General features: G+C 38.6%; 1 long non-coding RNA gene across 1 annotated transcript; it reads right to left on the reverse strand.

Moving 5' to 3' along the window:
- Positions 1-3802: 3802 nt before the first annotated feature.
- On the reverse strand, positions 3803-9110 carry LOC148788381 (uncharacterized). Its single transcript, XR_016065329.1, has 3 exons — positions 8830-9110; positions 4873-5279; positions 3803-4766 (listed from the first exon to the last, which is right to left on the reverse strand). It is a non-coding gene; the product is annotated as an uncharacterized LOC148788381 (long non-coding RNA).
- Between the last annotated feature and the right edge of the window lie 766 nt (positions 9111-9876).

Here is a 9876-nt window from a genome sequence, read left to right on the forward strand (position 1 = left end):
TGTTCATTTCCCTAGGGGACCATAGGCTATGGGCATCCGCCTGGACTCGAGAGTTAGTACAACAATCAATAATGGCGTGTGGCAATGGCCACCTGTCACTAATATAGAGTGTTTGGAGATCACACAGACCCTTCCAAATCTACTAGGAGGTCCTGACATGATTAACTGGACATTCTATGGAAGCACTTTCTCTACAACTCATAGCATACTCCCTCTTTCGCCCTTCAGGCCCTAGAGTAGATTGGGGTTCACTACTACTAGGGCCTTTGAAGATCCCCGCAGCATCTTCATACTTTGGCTAGCAATATTGAGAAGGTTATCCATATTTGGATAAACCGTGGTTGAATGTGGCAAACAAGGAGTGTATTCTTTGCAATGGTGGACAGTTAGAATCTCACTGCCATCAATTTTTGAACTATCAGTATTCACGCCATTGTCTTGCAACTATCAAGCGACAGGTGCGACTGTAGATCCCCCACCGCACCTCGGAGGACATCATTATCTGGGTGGCCGACAGATGGAAAGGGAAGCATGTCGTGAATGCTGCCTATCGAGCACTGTTAGCATTATTGGTCTATCACATCTGCAAAGAACGTAACTGCAGGAGATTCCAGCAATCAGAGAGGAGCGCCCATAGTTGCGGCACTTGTGGTTGAAGAAATCATACAACGTATTTTGAGCTCGGATTTCCATTATAATATTAGTACTATAGCTGTATATAGACTATGGAAAATACACATGGATGACGTTTGATGTATTATATCTTGTGTACTCTTTTTACTTAATAAAATTTATATTTATCGAAAAAAAATAAAGTTAAAGATCACATAGCATACCTTGAGGAGACATTCGAAGTCTTGAGAAAATATAAATTAAAGCTTAATCCAGCCAAATGTCCATTCAGGGTTCAAGGAGGACTGTTCCTGGATTCATGGTAACTGAGAGTGGGCAAACCCCCTCAAAATTAAATCTATCCTACATTTGAAGGCCCCAATCAATATCAAAGAAATACGGTGATTGACGAGAAGGATAACGGCTCTCAATCGTTTTAGATCTAAATCAACCGAAAAAAGCTTACCATTTTTCAAGATATTAAGAAAGTCAAAAATTTTGAATAGAATGCCGATTATCAACTAGCATTTGAGGAACTCAAAAAATACTTAGCCAAACTCCCGTTGGTGGTTAAGCTGTCGTCGGGGGATACCTTATATCTCTACATTTCCGCACCCCCTTTCCAGGACTGTCAGCTCTATCCTTCTCCGAGGACGCTAGGAGGTAGATACCTATGGCGCAGAACGACAGTATACTCCCTTGGGAAAGATGGCGCTTGCCCTAGAGGTCATGGGCAGAAGACTACATCTGTATGTCCTTTCACGCCCCATGAGGATAAGGACCACCCTCTCTCTAAAGCAAACGTGGGCTAACCTAATGGCTCAAGCAAGTAGATAAAGTGGGCAATAGAAGTAAGCAAGTATGACACCTCTTATCTACCACAAACAGCCATTAAAGCTTAGGCCTTAGCCAATTTCGTCTCCAAAATGACAAGTCCTTCTCAAGAGGAATACCCTAGGAAAGAAGTATAGCTACTCCATATAGATAGGCGAGCTAACTTTTAGGGAAGTAGAGCTGACTTAGTCATCACATCCCCCCAAGGGGAAGACATGGAATTTACTGTGAGTATGATTTTAAATCTTCAAAATAATGAAGGTGAGTACGAATCTCTTGCAACCAGCATGAGAATGGCTTATGAAGTTGGAGCTAGACACCTAATAGCTTATTCAGATTACTAGCTTATGGTCAGACAGATGGACAAAACATATGAAGCCAAAGAAGAAAACATGGTGCAACATCTACATCAAATAGAAGAATTCAAAATGAAGTGTGAAAGTTTCCAACTTATACAAATCCGCTAGGAAGAAAATACCAAGGCGGACTACTTATCCAAATTGGCAAGTGCCTTGGGTGATTACTAAACCCAAAAGTCAATATACAACTTCTACTAAGGCCTGGAACCCCCCTAGAAGTTCAAATTGTCCTCCCAGGTAAAACTGGAGGACACCCATAGTAGCATGGTTGAATGAAGGACATCTCTTTGAGAACTGATGGGAGGCCACCAAGCTGAAGGCTCGAGAAGCCCACTTCTTGACACAAGGGGACATCTTATACAAAAAGCCCCTCACACATCCTCTGCTCAGATTTTATCCTAAGAAGAAAGCATGCATGTACTGAAGGAGATTCACAATGGACGTTGTAGAGCTCATGCAGGAACCTGGGCTCTGGCTAACAAGGACTTAAAGATTAGTTACTTCTGGCATACCACGAAATAAGATGCCAAACAAGTGGTAGGCATAGCAATGGTGCCAAAAATATTCTACTCTTATACATCAATCGGCGAAACCTCTTACCAAAATTCCATAGTCATGCCCCTTCTCCCAGTGGGGCATGGATATAGTAGAACCTCTATGGCCCCAGGTCATGGAAAGATCCTCATAATAGCCATTGATTATCTTACAAAATGGGTAGAAACAAAGCCACTCGCATGAAATACAAAAGGAGAAGTTATGAAATTTATGTTGAAAAACATCATCTGTTGCTTTGGGCTTCCATCGAAAATAATTTTGAATAGCGGCCGATAGTTCCAAGGGCGCAAGATACAAAATTAGTACAAGAACCTGCACATAAAATAGAAATTCACTTCAATATCTCACCCATGGTAATTGGGCAAGTAGAAGTCCTAACCGCATTGCAAGGAATCACAAGAAGATTAGACCCTGTAGGAGGGAATTAGGAGGATTATTAACTAGTATCTTATAAACATATTGAACCACCCCCACTGGTTCTACAGGTAAAAGTGCATTTACCTTGGTATATGGAATAGAGGTCATCATGACTGCCGAGCTGGGAATGCCTTCTCATAGGATTTCACATTATTTAGAGAAAAATATCAATTGACTCCTCAAGGAAAACCTTGACCTTGTCAAAGAATTAAGGAAAATTCTTTCCTTCACATAACAAGATACAAAAATATGATGATCAATGCTCACAATAAGAGGGTAAATGCCCATAACTTTCAAGTAGGAGACTTAGTTCTCCGCAGGGTGGACAGTCTAAAACCAACGACAAAACTAGATCCTAATTGGAAAAGGTTATACAAGGTCACAAGTGTGTTAGGTATGGAGTATATGAATTAGAAGATGGAGAAGGTCGCCCCTAGACTAGTCCACAGTACGTGCGTAATTTGAAGAAATTCTATTTGTAAAGCCCTGTTCTCCAGGCAGGCATCCCCCTAAAAAAATATGCCCTACCCTCCAGGAAGGCATCCCCTTAAAAAAACTATGTCCTTCTTTCTAGGCAGGCACACTCCAAAAAAATAAGCTCTACCCTACAGGCAAGCATCCCCCTAAAAGATAAGCTCTGCCCTCCAAGTAAGCGTGCCTTTCAAAATAATAATTGACCCCCAGGTAGATCTCCCTCACAAAAATAAACCCTGCCCCCTGGTGCAGGCTCTCATTTGGAAGACAGATATGACACTTAACAAAGGTCCGTCAAAACTCAGAAAGAGCATCATAGAAACACAAAAAACAAGTAATCCTACAATTGTTGAAACTTTTCTGGTACAGGTCCTTTCTTCTTCATTAACAATGCTGGCAGCAAGCCTTCAAAGTGAGTGTATAACAGTTCAACAAAATATGCAGGCAATAGGCCTCAAAGCTAATATAGTGAAGAAAAATACATTAGTAAGTCCTCAGCCAAACTGACTGAGAATGGTAAAAAAAACAGCAATGTTCATAAAATTAGGCAATTGTTTCATCCCATCTCACTATAAGGGAAAAGGGAAAGTAGAAAGAAATTATTTCATCCCCATCCAGCGGTGGGGGAAAGGGCACATCAAAAGAAATTAGTTTAAGGATTACGGATCATTTTCTTTACCCTACATACAGGGCTTTCTCGTTTTTACCCGGATCTAGCTTGGACAAGGGGGAGGGGTTCCTTCAGCAACAAGCTCTTTAGGGAGGCTGGAGATATCTCTGGCAACAGGCTTAGAGGGATGCCCTTTAGAGGCACCCTCTGGGACAATAGTTGGCATATCAGCAGAGCGAGGGAAGGAAGGCTCCGCCTCCGCCTCAACTACCTCAAGTATATGATTTAAATCATCATTTGAAAGTATTTTTGTGATAGCTCAAGTAGTTGAGTAAAGATCTCATTAAGAACAGACAAGAGGCGAGCACCTTGATTACTTGCTTCATCTGGGGGCTCTCAACAATAGGTCGAGGAGTATCGGCAAAGGGATTGGGGGCACTTTGCATGGCCACATCAAGGTTATAAAAAGGAAACCTCCTCACCTGGTAGAGAATATCCCCTAGCCACAAATTGATCCTTGTAAGCCTGGAAACCATGTTGCAAGAAAGGTGCAGCTTTCCTTGCTACCTCCCCTAGGAAGTCTTCAGACTTCTTGTACTCGAGAAGGCGACTCTGCCAATAAGCTTTCAGATAACCTATGCTTCTTCAGTGCGAGGGAAGTCCAAGCGAGCCCGATCTGTACTTTCATTAGCTCCTCTGAATGACTCTCCATAAGGGCCAAAAGCTCCCTCTGTTGTTTCTTGGCCTCCCTCTTAACTTGCTGGTGTCTACTCATTGGCTCTTTCTTCGCCTATTTCAGCTTGTCACCTCAAGCAGCAGATGCTCCATGTGATCTTCCAGCTTTCTCGTCTCAACATCCCTCGGAAGTGGAGGGAGTGATACCTAGGGGCCAAAAAGGAGCTCCCCTAATAGCATGACAACATGGAGATAAAAAAATATATATGTATAAGTCTGAATATGAAAGCAAGACAATTTAAGGAATATCACCAAGAAAATAGTAAAACTACCTACCTTGGCCACACTGGAACACAACAACTTCCACCTCCTCTTTCGGCAGAGCAAATAAGAAACTTTTTTCCACAGGAGTAGATACCCCATTCAAGATTTCAAAAGCTAAGGAGAACTCCTCCTCTGTCTCTTTCTCGAAGGATCGGTGAGTGTAAAGGCTCCCTTCAGGCAATAGGAGCATAGGCTTTGTAGAAGAGCCTCCTACATCATGAGGAGAAAAGTTAGCATCGGTACGCATGGATCCCAAATGAGGTGCCACAGGGGAGCTCCTTAGAAGACCCTCTTAGAGCCGCAGAGGCTGGCATTTTTCCTTTAGAGTCACTAGAGCCCTAGAGGAGGGGGGTGGCAACAAAACGACCCCATGGGCTACCAAAAACCGCCTCAGAGCAGCTTGTCAAACATTATCCTCTCTACAAGATACATAAAATGACATTAAAGTCACATGATTGAAAAACCAAAGAAGAACAAGATAAAAAATAAAAAAAAAACACACACACACACACACATGAACAAATGAAAATACCCGAAGGTACACCTAAGAGGACAACATAGGGACTCAATCTGAAATGATTTAGAAGCCTCTCATCTATCAGGCTCCTACAGTTATAGGGTTTATCATTAAACTCCCCTTGAAGGAGAGAGAAGCAACAGTCCTATCTTTTAAAGAAAAGGGAGCAACATGAGGAAGATCACAGATCCATTAGTGAGGGAAGGCCCATTGTCGAGGAGGCAAAATATAAAAAAAAATAAAATAAAAAGCTACTCTTCCAGCATTTGGGCGAGTTAGGAGCAGGTAGGAATCACACCCTACGATGAGGGGTGAAATCAAGAACCTAGGGATCAAAACATTTTTAATTGAAAACATTGAGAAAAGACCTCACCAGAAATAGGGGCACAATTAAACTTAAGAACTGTGGCAAAACTGGCCACCAAATGAAAAGAGTTTGAAGCCAAATAATTGAGGAGGGACCTGAAAAAGGCGAGCGACCTCTTCATTGAAACTAGGGATGGGAAAGCAAAGGCTAGCCCGAGGTTGAGTGTTAAAAAAGCACATACAGTTAGGAGGAGGGGAATCAGGGTGACTACAGGGAGAGGGAACATAAATAGTATAATCATGGGATATCTCAAATTCCTCCATCAAGTGACTAACGTCAGCCAACTTAAGAGAGTAGGGGTCCAGTCCCCCACAGACGGACCAGCTTCCTTCTCCTCCTCATCACTCACTTCCTCTGGTTCGTCCCTCTCTTCCTCTCAAGGGAAGAACCCTCCTCTTCCTAATTTTCTCCTGTGTCCTCCCGTTCTCCCTCTAAAGATTCATTTAAGAGTCAACGAGTAGTGGCGGTAGCATGCCTTATGTGACATCCGTAGAATGTTTCACATAATTATGGGACTAATTAATAATTATTAGGAATTTAAATCTAATTAGTAAATAAATTATAGATTGAATTTGGGAGAAATACAACTTGAATGGAATAAATTGGAGTTTGTAATAATATTTGAGGACAAATTTATTAATTAAGAAATTTAGAAAGGACGTAATGGGTATTTTGAGAAAAGTTTAATTAAATATATAAAATATAATGATATTATATATATATATATATGTAAATAATATATATATATATATATACAATGAGTGAGGAGAGAGAGAGAGAATCTTGAGAGTGAGGCGGTGGGGCCTCTCTTTTTACTCTTCCTCATTAATTAACACTCACACACACTTTACATTTTGAACACACACACACTCATATCTATACACACACACCTTTGCACACACAATTACGGAAGAATTGAGGTAAGATTTTAGATTTTAATTTTTATTAATTTATATAATTATATTAGTTACTTACTCCTTTTATTAAATGTTATTTATATTGGTCGATATACTATTTAACCAGATTATTTTATGATTTTGGGTATTTAAATTAGTGTCAAATTAAATATCATATTTGCTATAAAAATGATATAGTTGGGTAATTAAAATATTAGATTTGTTAGGTTTAATTATTATTATAGCTAAATTACACAATTTCATCGGAATGATTAACCAAATATGTAATTCTATGTATTGTTGCGTAATTAAATTATATAGCAATGATAAATTGGTAGAAAGTTCATAGAAATATTTTGGGAGTTATATTTAAAGAATATTATGTTATTAAAGAGGAAAAATGAGGTTTCAATGGTAATATATTAAAAATGATAGTTATATATAAGGGGTTTGATTAAATGAATTCTTATGAATTATTTGGTACATTAAATATATATTTGAGAAGCTTAGAAAGTATATTTATTTAAAATAAAATGGAACAGGGATTTGGACTTTAATATTAATAGAATATTAAAATATTGGTAGAAAATGTACGAATATTATATAATATTTTATTTAGAGTTTATAATATTCTAAATATATTGATTATACGTATAATATTCTATTATAGGACGTGACGACAAAGTAGTGGGTTGTGCAGTCTCTCGTGAAACCGAAGCATTTTGGGACTTAAGGTAAGTATAGCTAATTAGATTTATATATATATATATTGATATGTTTAGTATTATATATTATATATATTGATTTCTTATATTTGATGGTGAAGTTGACTTTATATTTATATACGTGGATTTTATATATTGGTTCTTGTATAAGTAGTTGTGGATTATTTGTTAGATTACCTAAACATCGGTGAAATTATTACTATGTGTTATGTGATTGTTATGTCGGGACATGCGGGATATGATTATGTGACGATCGTATAACTGATTGTTGTATGAAATCAAATTAGAAGTTATTATTGAGGAAGTAATTATTATAAAGAATAGAATGATGATCGTAACTTGAAATAAAAGATGATACTTACCTAGTTGGGAACACAGTCAATGATTTATGATAATGTGATTGATGATGACGTGATTGATGATGTGATATGAAAAATATATGAATTAAGCTAGGTACCATGGCCCGTAGGGTACCAGGGTATTTAGGGCAGCGAGGAATATCCTGTGTTGTTAGCTACACACTGGGGTGGTGTGGGGATACCATGTTTGTTGTGATGTCCTGTGTTGATATTGCTACACAGTTGGAGTAAAAGAGTGTGGGGATATCACATACAACGAGCATCATGTGTTGTATATGATATGACAATGAGATGATGATGGCCGGTGAAATCATTGACTGATGTACTCCAACTAGAGTAAGTAGGGCCCGTAGTTAATAAACGATAGCATCAAATATTATGCCGTGGGTTGATTTACAGTTGTAGGTATGTATTACTGCTTATATCTAATGTTGCTATATGACGAATGACTGTTAAGCGATGTGACTGCATGTACGTGAATTGTTGCCTGTGTATATATATATAAATTGGTTAGCTATACTTATTGAGTAGGCAGCTCATTCCTTGCCACGTACTTTTCAGGAGATTGGTCATATTGACTACGACATCGAACTTCGAGCCGTGCCGTGGTCTTTATTACGTGGGTCAGCCGTGACATCTGAAGCTGGAGTTTTTGGCTGTTTGGTTTTTATATTCTAGTCTCTTATCGAGTTGGTGTTTAAAGTTGTGGTACTACTTTTCTTGAGGTTATGCACATGAGGTCATCTAGTGAGGGTAAATATAAACTTTTAGAGGTATCTATTACCTTTTGTGATATATATATTATATTGATAAATTAGAATCTATTTTACGGGTTGAAAGGAAATTACTTATTGAATGAGTTCTAATTAAAGAAATGATGAAATAATGATAATTAGATGTAGTGAGTACGGGGTGTTCTAGTAAAAGCAAACGAGCCTGAGCCTGTCCTTCCAAAAGTAGTCTCGGAAGGATCATCACCAGCCAACCTCTCTCCCCTGAATCTCAGAGATTCATCTAGAGAAGCCATTAACAAAGAAGAAATATACACACATGACTATAAGCAGAAGAAAGGAAAAGAAAGAAGGAGCAAGGTAAAGAAACTTACTAGAATGGGAGAGCCGACAAAATGCTAGGGAGTGAGATTTTATCTAGATCATGGGAGGAAAGAAGAGGTGAAGTTTTAGAATAATGAAGAGAAAGTGGGTGGTTAAACCTCCCTAAGCACAAATAACCTCCTTTAGTTAGGCGGTTATCAAAAGTATGGGCATGCGCAAGGGCGGTTTACTAGCGCCCTCCCCCTAGTAGCAGGAAAAGATAGCTAGATTAGGGATTAGCCTCGAGATCAACTCTGACAAGTACCAAAGTTTGAAGCCCAAGAACAAGGCCTTTTCAAATTCCCGGTGAAGAGATAAGGACGTCTCTATCAAGAGCAACCCTCTTTGAAGAAATAAAGTGGTTCCCTACCCCCGAAGAACCTCGTAAATAGCCCTCCTCTTGGTGGGGGGGCTGAATGGTGTTGTAACAAATTAGTGGCCCAAAATCAAGTCCCAAGTCTAGCCGAACAACGGAGCCTAGAAGGCCCAAAGCGGGTAGAGACGTTGGCCTTCTACAACATCCACAAATTTTTAATACATAATTTTAGAATTAATTGGTAAATATCTATGAAGTTTAGTTAAGTAGAAAATAAATTCTAGATCCAAATTTTGATTATATTAAAATTTGAATGGAGTAAATTGAAACTTTATAAAATATTTGGGGTTGAGTTTGCAATTTTGAAAAGTTAGGTGTCCAATTGAAATATAATAAAAGTCAAAATAAAATCAAAAAATATAGAATATGAGACTTAGTGGGACGTGGGTTGCCACTAACATTTAAAAAAGAAAAAGAAGAAGGGTGGCAAATGGTGCATAAAAGAAATTAAAGTACTATACATATATATATATAGAAGTTACAGATCACCACACACACACCCTTCAAATATTTACAGTAATTTTTCTTAAACTAAATTGTTATCTTTGGGTGTTAAAACACAGGATACGAAGATAAAGTAGAAGACTGAACCACTCCCTACCTGCTAATTAAATCGCTATAGCATCAAGGTAAGTGAATAATTACCTTCACCTATATGTGTTTCTTTTATCTTAATATAACT

The sequence above is a fragment of the Sesamum indicum genome, linkage group LG4 (genome assembly GCF_026168435.1).
Source record: "Sesamum indicum cultivar Baizhima isolate 11 linkage group LG4, ASM2616843v1, whole genome shotgun sequence".
Classification (NCBI taxonomy): domain Eukaryota; kingdom Viridiplantae; phylum Streptophyta; class Magnoliopsida; order Lamiales; family Pedaliaceae; genus Sesamum; species Sesamum indicum.